The sequence below is a fragment of the Silene latifolia genome, chromosome X (assembly GCF_048544455.1).
Source record: "Silene latifolia isolate original U9 population chromosome X, ASM4854445v1, whole genome shotgun sequence".
NCBI lineage: Eukaryota > Viridiplantae > Streptophyta > Magnoliopsida > Caryophyllales > Caryophyllaceae > Silene > Silene latifolia.
This window is the reverse complement of record NC_133537.1, coordinates 182,504,835-182,528,050: the sequence shown is the minus strand read 5'-3', so window position 1 is coordinate 182,528,050 and position 23,216 is coordinate 182,504,835.

Below are 23,216 nucleotides of genomic sequence, written 5' to 3'. Positions count from 1 at the left end.
TTTCTCGCCTAAGGATTTGGGACCGCTCTTTTATTTCTTGGGTGTTAAGGTAACTCCTAATTCCGCAGGCCTGCTCCTTACCCAAACAAAGTACGTACATACACGACCTTCTCTCTCGCCATAATATGATTGATGCCAAACCAACCCCGACTCCCGTTGCCACTTATCCACCTTTAACCCTTGGTTTTGGTTCTTCCATTTCTAACCCGAGTGAGTATCGTGCCATCGTCGGTAGTTTGCAATATCTGTCCATAATATGCCCTAACATTGCTTTTACTGTCAATCGTCTTGCTCAATTTCTACAGGATCTTCAAGACTCGCGTTGGCTTGCTTTGAAACGTCTTCTTGGCTATCTTAAAGGAACTTTCACTCTTGGTTTACAGATTTATCGTGACTCTCCTCTTGCCCTTCACGCCTTTTGTTATGCGGATTGGGCGGGTGATAAAGATAATTATGTCTCTACTTCTGGGTATATTGTGTATTTTGATCGGACTCCCATTTCATGGTCCTCTAAGAAGCAAAAGTCTCTTGCTCGTTCTTTTACGGAAGCTGAGTTTCGTGCGGTTGCAGATACTACGGCGGAGCTTCTCTGGCTTCGTTCACTTCTCACGGAAATTAAGCTTTCTTTACAAGTATCTCCTACTATATTCTGTGATAATTTGGGTTTTACAAATTATGCTGCTAATCCCAAATTCCATTCTCGTATGAAACATTTGGCAATTGCTTTTCATTTTGTTCGAGAACATGTTCACGGAGGTGCATTATGTGTGGTTCATGTCTCTAGTAGCGATCAACTGGCTGACGGTCTTACAAAGCCCCTTGCTCGGGCTCGGTTCCAGCTTCTCATTTTCAAGATTGGTCTAATCCAAAGATTGTCCAACTTGCGGGAGCATGTTAATAATAATAATCCTCCTTAGCTTATTTTCCTAGTTTGTATATTATTCTAGAGTTTTCCGTCTTTTCTATTTCCCGTTTATATGTATTTCCTAATATCATTGTAATCTTTGTATGATTCTTTTCTTGTAGTTTAGGTTACCAATCTAGCTATGCTTTGTAATTGTATAAATACCTTATTAGGTTATCAATAATATTTAAGCTTTTCACAAACCTTATATGTAATACGTATGATTTTAGTATGTTATATGTATATGTGTTGGTATATAATGATATTTTGGTGAGATTTTTGATTAATTTTTCAAAACTTTTATTTCGTATTTTTTATAAGAACATAACCATTTTTACTTTTATGATATGATAAATTCAATTTCTCGTGATATTTGGTAAAAGTTTTAATTTCACTTATTGTGTAAGTTATGGGTCTTAATCACTCCAATTGAAAGTTGTGGGGGTTAATTTCACAAATGCACAAAGTTACGGGGATCAATCACCACTTTCCCGGAAATTAATTTGTCTATCGGAATTTCACTTAATACAAGTATCGCGCGACGGATACGGGTATACACAAGTCTTAAATTTTCAATTCAGCACCCGGATGAATAATCAACAATTAAAGTTAGGATTAATGTTCTATAATACACCTTCTTGCTTCCACGATTTGATTTTAGTAATAACTTTAACTAGACTGTGAAATTGGTGGATAAATCCTTCCACAGTTTCCTATTCCATTCATCATTTATGGGTTTTAATATTCATTCAATCAATAACAACATCCAATTATTGTTGTCAAAAAAAAAAAAAACAACCTCCAATTCAATATAAATCCTATCTAAATACCAAGTAGTAATTATGACAATATGATTTATAATTTAAGCACACTTGTCATCCTTATAATGATCCTAGGGTCCGAGGAATTACTCACCGATATTAACAAATAATTCAGAGACACAAAAGTGAAGATAATTAACCAAAATGTACGTATTAAATAAGCTATTAATTTTACGTGATCACCCCAAAAGTAATGCCACTTCGCGATGATGGAGACTTTTATTCAATTTGTGTTCATACCCATAAAAAATGGTGGAGGCAAAAGTGTTGCCACCATGAGTAGCTAGCTATAATTGGAAGATTTTAAATCATATGCATGTGGCCCTCAATCATCTCCATTCACGTTCCTTTACACTTTTTACTCGACAACTCTCACATTCCATGGTCGAACACCAATCAATTGCTATCAATGGATTATGCACAGTAGATCTTAATGCACTTCGTAGGCAAATTTCGGCCCGTTTGAATGGCGAAGAAGAATAATGATTAGTGTGCCCTATGATGACACCTTTATTCGGTACCATGTTCTCGCATATTATACTTTATATAGTGCATGTAAGAGGGTGATATTGGGATTTGGTATAATCCGATAATTTCGTCTTTATTAATTTGCGGTGAATAATGCACATAATTATCATTTCTTATGCTACAGTGTTAATTAGTTCTGAAACCACTGAGGTTTTTAGGATTTGAATTTTGGGCCTGGGGATCGCTAAGGCATTGATAATATAGGAGTGGGTGTAAATTATTAATTAGACCAAATATAATGCCTCCCAAATCTTGTATAACCGGTCCGAATAATACGAACTGTATCTGTCTCGCACCAAAATAGAGGATTGAATTTGACCCGTAACTGGAATTGACCCGTAACTGGAATTGACCCGACTCTATCCAACTTGGCCCGAATATTTATTATCGGATTGACGATTATTCAAAATTAACATGATTACATCTCACCTGTAAATGGCCCGTACATCTCACCTGTAAATGGCCCGAATCCGAATAACCTGACCGGATCCGAGTCAAATTCTTATAAACCCAAATGGCCAACGTGAAATGCACGTTTCCAAGATCTAATACCAACTAGTTTTAAACTTAGGATTTAAGCTCAACCAAAGAAATTTGCTTAACGTTGTATCCGCATTATCATGTTAAGGAGGTGTTTGTTTCACACTTTCACCGAAAGTGTGGTTTGGAAATGACATACCAAGTGTTTGTTTAACGTAAATTGATATTTCATATCCATAACTCATGCCTATAATGTTTTTCAATAACTAATGGTATCAAATAGACGTGTCAATACTTGACCCGACTCGATCCGACCCGGTTTCTAGTGTCAAAGACCTGTAAATTTTGACCTGTGACCCGAAATAATCCCTTATTTTAGGGTACCCATTCGACCCGATGGATCAAAAATAAATCAAGAATATTATTGAAATAATAATATTTCTATATTTTATTTGATTTAACAAATAGAAAAAAATTATTTTAATATTTTAAATAAAAAATTAATTTAAAAATCAATTTTATACTCCGTATTACTTTTATATAATTTAATAATAAAATAATTTTTTAAATAATTTTTTTTATAAAGCTCTTAAAATATGTAATATAAAAAATGAATATAATTATATTATTAATAATAATTATGATTTAATTTTAAAAAGTATATTTTTTCTATTGAAAAATGGTAAAATAAAAGACGTTATAAATTTTTCTCTGACTCGTGTTCTGACCCTACCCGACCCGAGACCCTTACGACCCGACCCGTATCTAACCCGACCCATATTTGACCCGACCCGTATGATCTTACCCGACCCGCCAAACCCGTTTGACAGGTCTAGTATCAAATTAGGAAAAAAAGACATTATAAATTTATGGCATTTTGTAAATAATGTTTTTATATATTTATCTAATTAATCTTTATTTACCTAATTCAATAATATTAAAAGTTATTATTATTTAAAATAATGTATTTTTTTTTTTGTATCTTAACTATTTTAACTTTGATCTAGTTTCAACTCAATAGTCAATACTACTTAAACCTAAAACAAATAGAAAACAAGAGTACTTAAATTTCAATTCATGCTTCCCAGATATGATTTGTTATTTTATACTCTTATTCACGCACGAATAAAATTCCCCTAAAATACTTACTCTGAAACACATTGAACTTTCAAGAAATTTATTCATCCACCGTGCTAATTTTTTATATAATCTCTAGGGGATCATGCTAACGTGAATTGTTAAAGGTTCTTTTACATGGTGATTGATAGCTCAACAAATATAGCACATTTCTATCATTGAATCCTTGATTATAGCTCATGCTTTTAATCCAATAGTTTTGTTCGTGGATGGCTCTGCATATTCTTTATATATACATGAAAAAGGTAAGAACCCCCAACATGCATGTTTGGTGGGTAACTCATGCATTGTTGTTGAAGTAGAATTATATATGCCTTCTGACATCATGTTGTTGCTGTATTTACGTCATCTGATCTAATAATGAGCAACAATTCTTTAAGGTTTCCACACATAATTAGTTTATTATCACACATTTCGCATTTTAGATAATTATTGACCTTTATTTTTAGATAAAAATATAAACAAATGATTAAAACAAAGAGAAGAGTAACAACAACAGCAGATTATTTAATTAAATTAGAACATTTACTCAAAGAAATTTTAACCCGATAAATAATTTAGTAAGCAATTAACAATTGTACTTTATTTTTACAGTACACTTTACTTTTTTCTCACCGCAATACTTTTTTCATATTATATTCTACTTGCATAATTTTGATAAAATCAAAATTAATTATCGTAAGTCCTTACAATATAATATCTCACATCTATCAAATCTAATTCAATTACATATCATAATTTCATTATAGAACAAATTTTTGATTTGTTAATTAGAAACTTGATCAAATTAATAGATATAAAAAAATCATCAGTTTTATTTTAGGTGGGGGTAGGGGGTACAGGTGAGCATCGAAAATAAATCGGATCGGACCAAACCGAACCGAAGACCGAAAAAATGTTTTGGTGGATCGAAAAGAGGACCTTTTAAATTTGCTCTTGGACTGGACCAAATTCGTATTTTTCGGCCCGACGCGGTCTTGGATCTGATTGGAAAATTTTTCATTTTTAAGTATATGAAAACTAAAATTTAATTTTATTATATCAGTTTTATTTTAAGTATATATTTTTTCAAAAATTTATGAGAGGTAATAGGGGCTATTCAAGACAAGGAAGGTGTTCAACATCAAGGAATTAATTGATAATGTTGCTTTGGCCTTTCAAGATTATTACATGGATTTATTTGGGCGGGAAGCTAGTGTAATACCCCTGACTTTTAGGAAGCACTCGTCTGAGTAAGAGAGTGTACTCAACCGAGTGGTCCATACTCGACCGAGTGTGTTCTGGGTTTAACCCAGGGTCTGATTAGGTGGCACTCGGCCGAGTGGCTGGCGTACTCAACCGAGTGGTCTCTAGCACTCGACCGAGTACTCCTGTCCAGCCCCAGAAAACGCGGAAACCAATTCTGTGTTTTGGGTGAGTGCTATATATTAAGACATAAACCGTATTTTGTTTAATACCCCGTATTTTATAATTATTTAAATAATATTATATTTTATTTTACGAGTTATGTATGAGCGGAATAATAATAATATAAGATACATGTATATATATATACATATACTACACGCACTCTATATACTCAACCTCCCCTTATCCACCCATCTTATCCATTCACAATCTCACAAACCACCACACAAATGAGAAGAGAGGAAGAGAGAAAAAAGGAAGCGAAACTTGAAGATTTTGTCCCTCCGCCTTGAGAATGTAAGGTAAGACCGTATTATACTAGTCTATATCTTAATTAATTTATACCGTTGACCCGCCTCGGCCTTGGTTCACCTATAGCCATCATTGACCAGCCGCTTTGACCACCGTTGACCGCCCAAATCGAGTTTGACCGAGCATAATATGGTTGTTTGTTGTTGTTGTTGTTGTTGTGCGATCGGTCTTTAAACTGGTTGTTCATCCTTGTCTCGTGACTAACCTAGGATGGCTACTCGACCGAGTGCACCATGTACTAGACCGAGTGGTCGCCTACTCGGCCGAGTGGCCTCCTACACTCGACCGAGTGATCTACTTTGACCCCTGTTTTGTCGATACTCAACCTAACATTGAGTGTATACCCTTATTTTCACAATTTATAATAGTTGGTTTGTGTCGGATGAACATGTTGACTCCATATAGATGAGACCTTCCGAATTGTTTGCATTATCTGACTTTTGAGTGAAATTTAAATGAAAGTTGTCAACTTACATGTGTAATTGGACAACAATAATGATGTGATAATTTTGTTTGATGTGTGTTAGTTGACGTGGTTTTGTTTTGTTGTGTAAAAGTAAGATGAAACAAGCAAATTATGTGTCGCATAGAGGTCATTTGCATGTTTATGATTGTGGTCCTCCGTATAAGCGGAAGTGTTGATAATGGATGGGAACGGATATGGAGACACGTGTGACATCACGTGGTGGATTTGATGTGGTATATGTGTGGCTTGATGTCCGGAAATGGGAATGTCGAACATGGTTGAGTCACATTACGAGTAATTTTTGCATTAATTGATTATTTTCTAGAGTCCGCGTATCCGTGATTGTTGTGCATACCTGTGAAGGTATGTGATTTGACATGATATAGACATCTAATAATAATCGAGTTAGACCCCGTGATAGATACGTACATATGTATATAACCAACAAGAATTGGGAATTATTTATGGAATTATAGATTGGAACCGTGGGTTTGACCTGGCGTTTGACCTTTGGGAGGCTCGTAGGGTTACCCGTACAGAGACTTCTAGAGAGGTTTCTAGATTGGGATTATAGCAATGGCATAACACGATACGAGATTTGATAATGGATTTGCAATAGGTAAGAGAGTGTGTTGAACTTAAAACTTAGTCATTTGTGGAATTTAATAACGAGCGTATGAGACAGTAGTTTGAGGATTGATAGTCGAACTTCGGGACGAAGTTCTCTTTTAGGGGGAGTAGATGTAATAATTCGGGAATTCAGGAAAAAGAAAGTACAGAATGTGAGAAAGTAGTGAGAATTGAGTGAAGAACTTTGGACGAGTGTGATTTTTAGAAAGAGCGTATACGGGTGATAGACTTGTGAGGTGCGAGAGAATGCATGAGATTTGGGAAAGGAGAGAGTGAGGTGAACTTCGGGGACGAAGTTCTGTTTAAGGGGGGAAGATTGTAATACTTCGTATTTAATAATTATATAATAATAATATTTTATCGCATTTATACGAATTATGTTGAGACGGAATAATAAAATAATAATTATTATTATGAGATGGTAATGATAATAATAATAATAATAATAATAATAATAATAATAATAATAATAATAATAATAATAATAATAATAATAATAATAATAATAATAATAATAATAATAATAATAATAATAATAATAGTAATAATAATAATAATAAGTTGTAATGATAATAATAATATGTATTACAATACATGTATAATATACGTATACTATACCCACCTTATATACTCCCACCTCACCTTATACACCCTTATCCACCCATCAACCCTATCCAAACATAATATCACAATATCCACAAATTTAGAGAGAAAAGTGAGATGTGAAGAAAAATGGAGATTTTGCCCGCCGCCTCGAGATCGTAAGGTAAATCGTCTTAAACTACCATTTATATTAGTTAATTTATATCGTTGACCCGCCTCGACCTTTACCCACCTTGAGACTGACCTTGACCGACCTTTGACCACCCGTTGACCACTAGAAATCGACTTTGACCGAGCCTTAATTTGGTGTTTGTTGCTGTTTTTGTACCGGTCTTTAGACTCGGTTTTAACCACCATCGTGGGCCTGACTTGGAGGTTGTGGGGTGGTTAGGTCGGGGGCTGAGAGGGGAGCTTCATGCTTGTCAGTGGTGGTGGGTAGGGTGGCTGTGGTGGCGGGAAAGAGTGGGTAAAGTAGGGTGTGCGAGTTGTTATTGTTGGTTGTTGTTGATGTTGTCACGGCTGATGCTACTATTTTGGTCAAGGCTGGTGGCGGCGTTTGGTGGGGCTCAAGCCTTGGCCACTATGGTGGTGGTGGCCCACGGTAGGGGGGCTGCTTTAGTGAGGGATTTTGGGTTGCGAGTTGGTTGTGTTGTTGTTGATATCGGGTGTGTCATGTATGGTTGTTGTCATTGATGTTGGTGTAGTTGTTGTTATTGTTGTTGTCGGTTGCCGTGGTGGCTGCTGTGGCTGGTGGTAATGGCCACGGTGGCGGTAGTAGGTGGCGGGTAGTCGGGAGTCGGGTTTGAATTACGTTTAGCGGGATGAGTGAGTCAGGATTTGAATTTGATTATAATAAGTTATTTAATTATATTAGTAATTAGATTAATTAGCAATTCGTATATAATTTAATTAGATTGGATTAGATTAGATTAGTAATTTATTTCATTATTAATTGTTATATTTAGGTGACGGCTTTATGAAGCGGTATTATTTGTGGATTTGGGTTTGCTTATGGAGCTTGCGAAAAGGTAGGTTTATCCTACTCAGTTTCGATAATGTGTCTATTTGTTAAATGAGTTGTTTGTCATTAATTGCATTTAATGAGTCGGTAATTGGCATGTTATACAGAATCTTGCAATTATTGTTTTTGTCATGTATATTAGAGGATATTGCGGCGTTGGTTGGTTACTTGTTCTATGGAGATGGAAGGCGGTTGGGAGACCGTCTTCCGCTTGACTCGCCTATTGGGGCTTCCCACCCCAATAGGAATGTGCACATTAATGACTTGAGTCTTGGAGGGACGCGTGTGGGTGAGGCACAATGTCTGACAGGGGATCCGAGTCGCTCTTAGGCCCGGTACCACCGACGTGTTCGGAGTACCTTGTGTGAGTATGGTGTCGTGGATGTGTTCCTGGCACCGGTGGTTGTGGGTACGTCTGGGCATGTCCCGGTACTAGCGTGACGGTTGGATAATTATGTGTCATTCATATCATGGTCATATTGTTGACTCACGCACTTGAGTCGTGTCACACTTCCTTTTACCGTTACTGACGTTTGTTGTGTCTGTGTATTTGTCACCTATCTTTGGGTGGCCTGTGTCGATCAATATGATATTCTTTGGTCATATGGGGAGCAGGTTAAGTACAGGTTTGTTTGTTGACGTGAACGGGATTTGGGCCGCGCTACGGACTTTGGAGTCGAGTACATAGTCACTAGGTATATGACATAGACATAGACGAGTTGTATTTCATTAATTCATTAGCTCATGTTTTTAATAACTAAACTTGTTATTTATTTAATAAAGTTTCTTAATTGTAATTCCGATTTCACTGCCTCGGGAAACCGAGACGGTAACATTTCCTAATTACCTTAGCCGGGTAAGAAGGGGTGTTACAAAGTGGTATCAGAGCGACGATTTTGGAACCTAAACCAAGAACAAAAATGAATTTAGGAGCGTCTAATAAAATGAACCCGACATGAGTACGATAGGAGGTCGGTTTTGGGTGAGAAGGATCCCTCATTTCAAAACTAGATCCTATTGTTGCGGTTGGTCACTACGTGGGTGGTTATGAGTCGGGAAACGTAAATTGAAATGTGTGGACATGGGCCACCCGCGCCGCGCGCACCTACGCGTTGGTTTCGAGGCTGCGGCACTTCTCCCACGGAACCTTGGTTTGCCAAAGCACGTCATGGGCCGTTACCGATTGATGAGTCATTGAAACCGGTGAAAGGTTGAATAAGCCTGCATTTGTGGAGTCGCCACCAATTTATTGTGTAAAAATTGGAAACCGTTCGAATACCTCAGGCCATGTCAAGACACGAAGTGATGACATGAACACTAAGAAATTCGTCACCCTTAGCATTCTATGTCTAGAATGACTCTCGAAGTTTCCAATGGACACGGATGTCCAGAGATAACTGGAGTAAGGGGTGAGGGTACGTATTAGGAAGATCTTTAATCGAACACCTTATCCCGTCCGCCTCGATAGCGGTGTAACACCCCCATACTCCAAGTGCCTTACCAGGACCACTCAGGTATAAGGATACTACCATCTCGGTTGCCCGAGGAACTGAATATCATAAGACAATAAAGAAACGTACTTTTAAAGTAATTATAGATTAAGTGATTACATGTTCAAACCAAAACTAATAAAAGGAATTACAAGCTTCTCATACGGTCTACAGCTAAACTATCAAAGCTACTAGACTTCGTCTGACACAGCGGAAGACTTCTAACTGCCACGTGATGACTCATCCCAGCTATCCCATACGCGTCATATCACACCTGCTCAATAACTGCTCACCACCCCCGAATGGATCACCACAGTTTTTAAAACATTTAAACGGGTCGCACTAATCACACAATTCAATACATATATCAACAATAAGATAAGCGATACAGTGAATCACACACACACACACACACCACCAACTCCCATCGTCTCAATATCGATCGTCCACCGGACTATTACCCGCTGGGGGACCGCAGCCGTTCCCACCTAAGCCCCGCTCATCGTACGAGCGATAACCCTGTCCCATTAATGTGCACATCCCCTTTCGTGGCGGGTTCCACGAAGGGCGAAACTAGGGCGTGAGATCACTCCCGCAAGTGACCCCACTCAGCCGAGAACGCATCTCGAGAACCATCAACAAACACAACCACAATCACAATCACAATCACAATCATCATATCAAACAACTAACTACAAAGACATCACCAATATCCCATTATGGGACTAATACGAGTAGAAATCCTACCGGAAAGCACAACACGCAGACGGTATCTCAAAGTGTATCAAACGGCTCCTCTACGAATTCTCCTCCTATCATACAGCACATAAAGACTACACATCACAAACTACACACCAAAACCCCCAATTCCTAAATTAGGGTTTAACCAATCTTAACAAAACATTATAAAAACTATATTAAAAGCTTACCCTCGACGCAAGGAATCCAACGACACGAAAAACGACAAGAACCGACCGTCTCAACTCCGAATTGCTAAGGATGCGATTAGGAAGATGAACTGGTTGCTTTCTCTCTTAAACGGGGTTTTAGGTTTTGTAAAAGTGATTTAAAACAATGACGACTATGTTTAAATACCTTAATCGCATAATTAACAAAACCCGAGAAAACTCCCCGTAAAGCCGGACACTCGATCGAGTACCCAAGGTACTGATCGAGTACCTTACTCGATCGAGTACCCCAACTACTCGATCGAGTACCCAACAGTCGTAAACTATTTTATCTCGCAACTTACCCTTACTCGACAGAGTAAGGGCTACTCGATAGAGTATCCCAAGACTTATAAATACGGAGTATTACAGTCTTCCCTCCTTAAAAGGAACTTCGTCCCCGAAGTTCAACCCATACATAAAAACAACCATACTGACTCGACCAAGACACAACAACTTAGCTAGGGACTCAAGAACTCGACCGAACATAGAACATGAACTCTTAACACCCACTCCACCAACTATGTTTACTTCCACAACATGACTCACTATATCGTATCTACCACATATATATCTTTCACGACACCAACTCCATACATAACCAACTACCATCCTCTAATGCTGCTAACTCCATAATATCATCAACTATCAAATCCAATACCAAGACACTCATAGACATCAAACGGAATGTTACATTCTACCACCCTAAAAAGGAACTTCGTCCTCGAAGTTTACTCACACTCGTAACCTCATCATCCAACTATCAACACTAGCGAAATATTCTCACACTCCTAAACATCACGCTACTACAAGCACGGTCATGACCTTTAATAAAATCACCCACAACACGAATCGATCTTTTATTCTACATCAAGACTCAACTTCCGAATATATTACCATATGTACAACCATCAAAATCTGTTTTATCGCATCCTACTCCTCTTAAGACAAATGTTACGTTCTCGTAACTCACTAATACCAAACCATATCTATATCTCATTACCCTCTGTACCACCACATGTCAAAGATAACCGTCTATAAACCAAACACTCACCATTCTTATATCCAAGGCTCCCATACATAAACATTTCCCATTCCTCAACTCATTCGGCAACAAGACCTAACCTATACCATAAACTCGTAGCAAATCACCATACCCACTCTTCATTATTACTGCCAAACAACATACCTCTCTACGTAAGGCACTTATCTCCCAGAAGCATAACTCACGGTCCGCACTCGTTACGTACACGCACACTAGATCTTCAAGTTCTTTCTTTCATTACCGCAAAATTCATACACAACTTAACATGACACTAATTTCCCCAACACCCTACACTCACTGTCTCAACAAAAGATTATGAACTACCTGCCGCTTTCAGCTCATTACAACACATGTTCCACGAATCATTTTCCATTACCATGTCTACCGATGTCTCATCTGAAAACAAGATTAAAATTACCGTAATAACCTCTCACAACCGTGTCCCATCAACAGATTATCACTATCCCATGACAACAACGAAACATATACAACTCTATTTCACATCATACTCTACCTCATTCCCAACTTAACTGGTAAAGAAAACATGAATAAGCAAGACAACTCGTCTATCAAAGACAAACCAAACTCGCAGAGAGCAACATCAAACAAAACAACAATCTATGTATAATTGGTATGTACTTTCAAACTCGAATCATAATCATCCCGCCTACTCCACCACAACCGGTGACGGCATCACAACACCGCCACCAACAGACCACACCGTAGTGCGAAAATACCCGCATCACAAAGATTATGTACGTGTCCGGATCACCACCCGAGGCACCACAACCACACCGATAGACATCACAACGCATACAATACCCATAAATACCGACTCAAAGATAACTTCTCGGACAAGAAAAACTTACTTAAATCCACTTTATTAAATCACCACGCAACATATTATATGGATAAACAGATAAGCATCTCATGAACATCCTCTCTGCCATTTCCCGGAATACACATGTGTTATCAATACACATAAAATTATAACTAGCTATGTCAAATCAATCAAGTTATTACCTTTTTGGATATCATTCAATTAAATTACCGTGCCCAACATATATATTACCGAACATTCATAAAACAATTTTATAATTATCATACCATACCACTTCTTGTGAGGTCAGAACCTCACACAAACATTTACACATATCATAGACCCGTAATCACAACCAACTAGTCAATCCTGACCACGTAAGTCACCACTCGAAAAAGGTTACCTGCCGCCCGAGTTTAACTCATATGCCCCTCATAACATATTCCCCCATTCGCACAACCATCACTTCCTGCCAAATATAATCACACCTTCACTATTCAACTAATAGCGTCCGCCTCATCTAACCACATCTTATACCCTCTCACAATCATACACAACAATCGGGTCCCTACCAAATCAACCTCTTTAGAATTGCTACCTTTCTAATATTCCATCACTCTTAGCCATTAGTGATAACACCACAATGCCACCGCTGCTCGTATATCAAATCTCTTACACTCATATCAAAATAACATGGTTTTTCTACCATTTTTGGTTAACATTGCAAATAACGAACATCAAACCCATCCACAAAATTACCTCAACATTATTCCCAATGCTGTCTTATTTGTATTGTCATCCAACTCTCCACCAAATATCTCGTATCGTACCAATACTCCACCAACTTCTTACTCCCTTAATTCCTCGAAACTCATTACCAATCATGTTGTCTTGAAACTCCTATATAACCTTTAGCTAACATCCTCGTGATACCCTCACACATTTCGATGATTCCTTATCTTTATATCACATAGCTCCGGTGAACATTTTCCTCGAACTTTACTTTTATCCTTCTTTTCTCTTTACACTCAATAATGCCAATTAATAGTTCAACTCCTTATTCCTTCTAGCTAACTCTTTAGAAATCTGGTTACCCCTTCGTTGTTCCAAAACTCAATTCCATTATTTTCTACCGACATCATCTCACTCTTTCTTACCATGGATCTTCTCTTATTATGCTATCACTCATACTTGCCACTAATCTATCCATAGAACCAACGTTTAATGTTCAAACAATTGCATCCCCCTTTTTACATCTCTAGAAATCAGAATTCATTTAATACCGTTAATTACCCAAGGAAATCACACAGTAGTTTCATCTTTTAATAAACCAAACCTCCCAAACTCACTCACTGTCTACAAATACACCTCGCGACATGTCTCCACAAAGTTCACTATATATTACTCTTCTCAGCCCCTTTAAACGAACTTTCACTTCATAAATCCATAACCCACACGACTCCTAACCGTTTCCCTCCTTAACTCTTTACACATCTCAAGCTGCCACTATCCACATTCTTACTTTCAATCTTTTCATTCTCACGTTCATTATACTCACATCATCCCTTGTCTATATTCACTTATTTTTACATTACTCAACACACAATCATATCACTCATCCCGTCTCGCAAAACGTGCGCCATGCCTCAATAAACTATACCAAACTTCCTTTTCTTTTTCCACCATCTATCATAATCACATATAACTCATGTCCTCCCCACCGAACTCATACTCATCATAGTGCCACCCTTTACATCATAAGATTGGGTAACTTACGCTTCAGGACCAACACATACGTAAAACAATGCATAAAGAAGTAATACAACACCTTTGAATTAAACATAATATGCAACGAATGTCAAAAGACAAACATATGACCAAATACGCATATGACTGCCAGACAGACCCCACTCGATCGAGTACCCGAACCTACTCGATCGAGTTGAGGCTACTCGATCGAGTGCCCAACATGCTCGATCGAGTGCCCCACTCGAGAACCCAAACAGACCTTCGATCTCGACTTACTCGACCGAGTAGCCCCGCTACTCGATCGAGTGACCCCATACTCGATCGAGTGCCCGAGGTACTCGATCGAGTGCCCAAAAACACGATTCTGGTCAAAATAACGACAAGTACCCACTCGATCGAATCAAACCCACTCAATCGAGTCATGCAGACTCGTGAATACTACCCGAATGTTATCTCACATACCCTAACGTACTATGCATTCATTATTATTTCAACATTATGATTACAACTACGCATTCAAATCTGCGCGACTCCTCATACAATTAACAAAATAATCTACTTCGCGTTATCAAGTGCCACGTTATAAACAACCATCATGCTTTTCATCCAATTCGTTATATAAAACACATATCATTGAACCTCTATTCTTCATGTTACTACTTACCAAAAGTCAAACATTACCATCTATCATGCTCATATAACATTCAACTTTCAATCATGTATTACCCGCATGTTTTAAATTTTCATAACTTTTCATAACACAAACCACACCCATACACTACAAATCCTATTTCCATGTTGCTAATACAACAACATTACAAATCCACTTCATCACACATCATCATATACGAACTACTTTCTTTTTCTACCATATCATTCATCATTCTCATATACTTTTCCAACGATTCCAACCAACATGTAAGCCAACTATCATGCAACATGCTTTTAACAAACCATATACAGCACAATTAACATACACGTCGCACATATACACACGGACTCCACGTTCCCATACCATGTGACTGGCTTAAGTATCATGGGGCCAAGATTTTGAAGTGAGGGCGCCTACTCACCCAAAACCTAGCATCAGCCGGGCTCCCATTACACATACACCAGGTTCATTTTATTAGACTCCCTATGTTCATTATGTTCATTTGTTACAGTTCCAAAATCGTCGCTCGATACCATTTGTAACACCCCCATACTCCAAGTGCCTTACCAGGACCACTCGTATAAGGATACTACCATCTCGGTTGCCCGAGGTACTCAATATCATAAGACAATAAAGAAACGTACTTTTAAAGTAATTATAGATTAAGTGATTACATGTTCAAACCAAAACTAATAAAAGGAATTACAAGCTTCTCATACGGTCTACACTAAACTATCAAAGCTACTAGACTTCGTCGACACAAATGGAAGACTTCAAACCGCCACGTGATGACTCATCCCGGCTATCCCATACGCGTCATATCACACTGCTCAATAATCGCTCACCACCCCGAATGGATCACCACGCTTTTTAAAACATTTAAACGGGTCGATACTAATCACACAATTCAATACATATATCAACAATAAGATAAGCGAGACAATTTGAACCGTCACACACACACACACACACCACCAACTCCCATCGTCTCAATACCGACCGTCCACCGGACCACCGCCCGAGTGGGGGACCGCAGCCGTTCCCACCTAAGCCCCGCTCATCGTACGAGCGATAACCCTGTCCCATTAATGTGCACATCCCCTTTCGTGGCGGGTTCCACGAAGGGCGAAACTAGGGCGTGAGATCACTCCCGCAAGTGACCCCACTCGGTAGAAACGCATCTCGAGAACCATCAACAAACACAACCACAATCACAATCACAATCACAATCATCATATCAAACAACTAACTACAAAGACATCACCAATATCCCATTATGGGACTAATACTGAGTAGGAAATCCTACCTGAAAGCACAACACGCAGACGGTATCCACAAATTGTATCAAAACGGCTCCTCTACGAATTCTCCTCCTATCATACATAACACATAAAGACTACACATCACAAACTACACACCAAAACCCCCAATTCCTAAATTAGGATTTAACCAATCTTAACAAAACATTATAAAAACTATATTAAAAGCTTACCCTCGACGCAAGGAATCCAACGACACGAAAAACGACAAGAACCGACCGTCTGAACTCCGGGAATTGCTAAGGATGCGATTAGGAAGATGAACTGGTTGCTTCCTCTCTTAAACAGGGTTTTAGGTGTTGTAAAAGTGATTTAAAACAATGACGACTATGTTTAAATACCTTAATCGCATAATTAACAAAACCCGAGAAAACTCCCCGTAAAACCGGACACTCGATCGAGTACCCAAGGTACTCGATCGAGTACCCCCTTACTCGATCGAGTACCCCAGCTACTCGATCGAGTACCCAACAGGTCAGAAACTATTTTATCTCGCAACTTACCCTTACTCGACAGAGTAAGGGCTACTCGATAGAGTATCCCAAGACTTATAAATACGGAGTATTACAAGCGGCCTCTACTAATGATTAGGGAAATTATTCATATTTGATATGTTGTCGATGTAATGCATGCAATGCAATAAATACAGATTAATCCTTGCATGTGAGATTAGACTAAGTCGGTTAACACGTAATTTAGCAAACAATTTGGGTCGAAGTTGGAAGTTAGATTCAATTACATGCGAATGCCATACAATTAAATTACGCATAAATACAATAAATGAAATACAATAATTAAAATTACAATAATTAAAAAGTTTATTTGATCTACGTCAAAAGCACACTCGAAACGGGATTTTGAAGAAGAAAATTAAAAAAAAAATATGAAAATACGGCAGATTAGAGGTGATAATGCGAATAATAGTCGATTTAAGCCGTAATCAGAAGCTACGTCAAAGCGAGAAAGAAGCTCATAGACAGAAGCCAACCCAAAACAGGCGTAGCATATATCTGCTGCGTCCCTTGGAAGAGGCGTAGCTCTTCCTGCGTCTGTTCTAGAGCTGGGCTCTGGCTGTGAAGTCAGAACCGCGGATTGTTATTGTTCATTGGTAATTTTAAGATTGATTATTGATACCATACTTGAGTGGAAGTGATTTAACAGGTTATATACATCTGGAACCGTCATAAAACGAATTAAAGATGAGAATTTACAGCGATTTACATGATTATGATGAATTCGTGTCGGAAATACAAAAGAACAAAACTTTGAACTTCAAAATTGGATTAAATTGGAAAAACTGAAATCAAATAAAGAAAAGTATGTACAAAATACGAATTCCAGAGAATCGATATGAGAAAAGCGAACCTTTAAAATCCGAGTTTGAATAGACGACGAAAACCCGTAAATATTGAATTATAAGGATTTATGTTGAATTATGCGTTATAGTTTAGAAAGGAATATTAAAAAACATGCTTATACACTGAAACTTAACAAAAGAAATGAAAGAAATAAGAGAAATAGAAAATTGCAGAAGGTCGAGGAAGAAGAAGAAGAGCAGGAGCAGCGACAGCCTCTGGAAGAGGCGCAACAGATGCTGCGACCCTTCGAAGAGGCGCAGCTGCTGCTGCGTTTCTTCTCGACGTTAGACCTTTGCTGTTTTATGAAAACGGTTTTAAAAGATGGAATTTTAAGACGGTTTTGAGCGTGCTTTTGATATTGACCTTACATTAGATGATACAAAATAAGAAGTACAATAAATAAATGGGATTTACACCCTCAGACTTACATGTTTGACGATACGAGATTGACTAAAGTTATTGTTTAGTGATTGCTCGACTCGAATATGCATTGAAGGTGCCCTTGTTAAAGGATTTAAAAGATTGATTAGATTGATTAAGGTGGAGTTGGTCAAATTGGTCGGTATATGCAACGTGACTGGGACTCATAATGATCTGAGCTTACGTGGTCGATTGATCAAGCATGTAGGCGTCTAAAGCAAAAGCGAAGTCTAGAATGCAGAGAGAGAGAGAAATAAGGGGCAGAACACTCGCGTGCCAAATATGGACGCCGAAGGTCTCTATTTATACTAAACACACGAAGGAGTTTAGGAATGACACGGATACAAAAACAAATCACGGAAATATTCTAGAAAGCATGGAAAAAGGGCCGGGGAATAGGCGCAGCAGTCAGTGCGATCCTTCGAAGAGGCGCAGCACCTGCTGCGTCATTTCCCCAGAGGTTTCCTCCTCAGCAAGCAAGATTTCCGCGTTTTTTATGGAATTTCGGTAGATATGCACTTCCTTATTCCGTGAAACACAATATACGGAAGATATTTCCTTAAAAATATTAAATTAAATTAGGAATAAATGTCCAGAGAATTCTAGAACACCCCGGAACATTCCGACTCGGCATTTAAACGGTTTTTAGAAAATAAAGCGGTTTTTTACCCGGGCTCCAAATGAACTCTAATTACTGTCAACACAACCGTATCGGCGCGTAGATGACGACCATGAGGTTGACTCGAGTGTTTGAGCTATCACTTGTCGATGAACTTAAGAACTATCATAAAATCGTTCCGTGTATCAAAATGCGGCCCAATCATCACTGGGTGATTGGCGGGAGGTGCAGAAATGAGGTACCTACAGAGCCCCCACTTTTACTGAGGTTTGGACAGGCGAAAGTCAAAGTATAACCCTCAGGTCAATCGAAGATTACAACCTGATGATTATGGTGACGCGAGGCGGCTCAAGGGGTCTAAACCAAGGAATTATTGTCGGGAACATTTTAGAGTCTGACGACTATCTGGGAGGGTCGTTTAAAGTCCATTAGACTACGTAAGGAAGCTCGCCAGCCATAACAAGAAACCATACCTGGGGAATCTGCTTATGTCGGTCTCAAGCGAACTCTGTTTTTTAAAAGTACGTGGGCTATGAGCGGCAACGAACTATCGTTGGGAAACATATTGACGAGTCTGTCGGGGAAGAATAATACGTTGGTTCGACAATGGCGCGCCCTTGGCACCGCTGGGGAGAAAGATAATAAATGAGGTGACAACAACTCGCCCTTGACAGTGTTGAGGAAGAAATAACAGATCGACAACGACACGCCCTTGGCATCGTTGAGGAAAATAAAGGTGTAAATCGACAACGGCACGCCCTTGGCACCGTTGAGGAGAAAATAGTAGGTCGACAATGACGGCCCTTTGCATCGTTGAGGAAAAGTGTAAATCGAAAATGGCACGCCCTTGGCACCGCTGAGGAGAAAATAGTAGGTCGACAATGACGCGCCCTTGGCATCATTGAGGAAAAGTGTAAATCGACAACGACACGCCCTTGGCACCGTTGAGGAGAAAATAGTAGGTCGACAATGACGCGCCCTTGTCCTCATTGAGGAAAAGTGTAAATCGACAAGGACACGCTCTTGGCACCACTGAGGAGAAAATCCGCTCGGGTCGTTACAAGCGAAATTCCGATACAGAGGAGAAGCCAATGAACTGTATTTAGTGATCATGAACTCTCCCGGGAAACAAAATGTCGTGGTTGTATTTAGTCTGTTGAAGAAAATGCTGATCCGGAAGAAGAGAGCGCCGAAACGGAGCCATATGTTGAGGAAAAGGCGCATGAAGCTTGGGCTCACAAATAACGAGCTTATAACGAATTTCAACGAATTTCAACGAATTTTGAGGAAGCTTATTGAGGAAAAGGCGCAGCAAAAGCTGCGACCTTTGGAAGAGGCACAGCTAGTGCTGCGTCCTTTTCCAAGCACGTCCCTGTATGGGTAAAAACCCGACTTAAGTCGTGTTTTATTTTCATTTCAAAACACAAATATTTCGTTTCTTCATAAAAACTCAACCAAATTCCGTTACCGAATTTGATCAAATCTCGCCATTAACCATGACTAATCAAGGTATGTGTTTTGTACTTGCTTTAAATCGCATTTGAGCTTGATTTTGGGTCGAAAATTAGGGTTTTTATTCCTATTTATGTCGAAAATTTGGGGCTTTCGCCCCAAATGAATTTGACTCATGAAATTGACATTAGAAATGAGTAATTGGCCATGCTAGGAACACAACCATATATCCCTTTCGAATTTTTGTCAAGTATTAAGGATTTGAGGACGAAATGTGACGGTTTCTCTACTAAACCGTAAAACCCTTCGAAAATGGCCCTATACTAGCCCATTTTTGATGAAACTTGGTGTTTTGGAACCCTTGAGTAATGGGTAAACTTGCTATCATGCCGGACTTTTGATTTGTGACAGCTCCTCCGGGACACTTTTATATGGCATTGACATTGTAGCGAAATTCTGACGAATTTTTGGTTCAAACCCGCAAGTAGGCTCGAACTTAGACCCTCCTTGACCCATCCTACCACATGTGTGGTTGGCCGTTGGAAAGCGTGGCCAAAGATGGCCGAAAATGCCGCTTTAAACGCTTGAAAAGCTCGAAAATGCTTGGAATCATGCTTAGCAATGCTTTATTTGCTTTGATTGCAGAGGATATTCCTTCTACGTTGGAAAAAGAATTCATGGAGACCAACATCGAACCTTCTACCATTCAAGATATGGAGGAGGACCTAGAGGAGGAGGCCCCACGGAGGGCCAACGTGGGACGAGGCGGCCACCACCTCACATGAGCGCTTGAGTAGGCCGAGAAATGGGATGGCAGACATCTTATTTAGGCAGCAGAGAGCCACTTGTCGTACAAGACGGCGAAGAGTATGGTAAGCCTTCAACTTGTCATTTCTTAATTCATTTACTTCTTACTAATTTCCTTATCATTTCCTTGTTTGTTCATTTCTTGTCATTTGCTACGCTTAAGAAAACTTTCTTTTGAATTGACATAGCAAGTTGTGGACGCGGACCCACGGGGTCGTTTGGGAAAACAAGCGTTTGCATTTGTGGAGTCGCCACCAATTTATTGTGGAAAATTGGAAACCGTTCGAATACCTCGTGCCATGTCAAGACACAAAGTAGTGACATGAACACCAAGAACTCGTTACCCTTATCATTCTATGTCTAGAATGACTCTCGTGGATGCCAATGAACACCGATGTTCACAGAGATCTGGAGTAAGGGGTGAGGGTACGTATTAAGCAGCTCTTTTGATCGAACACCTAATCCGCCCGCCTCGATAGCGGCCTCTACTAATGATTAGGGAAAATCATCTATACTTGATATGTTGTCAATTATATGCATGCAATGCAACAAACAACGTTTTGATCCTAGCATGTGACTTAACCTAAGTCGGTGAACATGTAATTAGCACTCATTAATGTCAACGTAGGGTTTAGGGTTAATTACATGTGAAAACAAGTAAACATCCATGATAAAATACAATAAGTAAATAAAGAAATAAATTACAATGATATTTGAATTTACGTCATAAACATACCCAAAAGAGTTTTAGAAATAAAAGAAAAGAATAAATGAAATAAGGAAAATTAGAAAATTGGAAAATAAAGAAATTTGGAAAATAAGGAAATTTGGAAAATAAGGAAATAAAAATAAGGAAATAAAAAATAAGGAAATAAAAAAATAAGGAAATAAAAATAAAATAGAAAATATGAATTATATGCTGAATATGTCGAATTATGGTGATAATAAGAATAATAGTTAATTAAAATCCTAATTAGAAACCCTACGTCAAAACAAGAAGAGTTCAGAGGCAGAAGCCAACTTAGAACATGCGCATCATCTGCTGCGTCCTCTGGAAGAGGCGCAACACTTCCTGCGTCTGTTCTCGAGTTGGGTTCTGACTGTGAAAGTCAGACTCGCGGTTTGTTAATGTTTATTAGTAAATTTAAGGCCAATTATTGATACTAGACTCAAGTAGAAGTGATTTAGCAGATTACATACATACTAATATTGTCATAAGATGATGAAAACGGATTGAAACGATTTATTACAGGTTAGATATTATTTACGATGTCGGAAACGAGTTTATGTACGAACTTGAAATTAGAGGCAGAAATTAAAGATTAAGAATTAAAGACGAAAACAGAATTAAAACATGTATCAAAGACGAATTCAAGGGACTTGATATGAACAAATCGAGCCTCTCAAACCCGGGTTTGAATAAGGTGGCAAAAACCCGCAAATATTGATTATAAGGGATTTAAGTTGGGATTAAAGGTTATAATTTGAAAGGGAATTAATAAAATATGATTATATACTAAAACGAACAAAATAAACGAAAGAAAATAAGAAAAATAGAAAATTGCAGAAAGATCGAGGAAGAAAAAGAAGAGCAGGAGCAGCGGCAGCCCCAGGAAGAGGCGCAACATATGCTGCGATTCTTCGAAGAGGCGCAGCTGCTGCTGCGTTTCTTCTCGACGTCAGATCTCCGCTGTTTTGTAAATACGGTTTTAAAGAATGGTTTTAAAATTGGTTTCGAGCATGCTTTTGACGTAAATTTATATATATTAATAAATACAAAATAAAAGTACAATAAATAAAATTGGAATTTTACACCCTCAGACTTACATGTTAGCGTCGCGAGATTTAACTAAATCGGTTTTTAGTGGTAACTCGACTCGATCTATGCAAATATGAAAGTGCCTTTGAAAAAGAATTTAAAACAAATTGAATTATTGATTAATTGAGTGGAGTTGGTCAAATTGGTCGGTCATGCAAAACGTGACTGGTACTCAGAAGGATCTGAGCTTACGTGGTCGAAAGTTTAAGCACATAGACGTCAATAAGCAAGAGCACGGTCTTAGAATGCAAAGGGAGAAGAGAAGGGCGGACACTCGCGTGAGAAATATGAGGAACGAATGTCCCTATTTATACTAATCACGGAATTAGGGTTTAGGAAAGGAGAGAAAGATCCGGAAACAATCGACTTAGGTTAAACACGGAAAATTGGACAAAAAGAAAGCTTGGAGA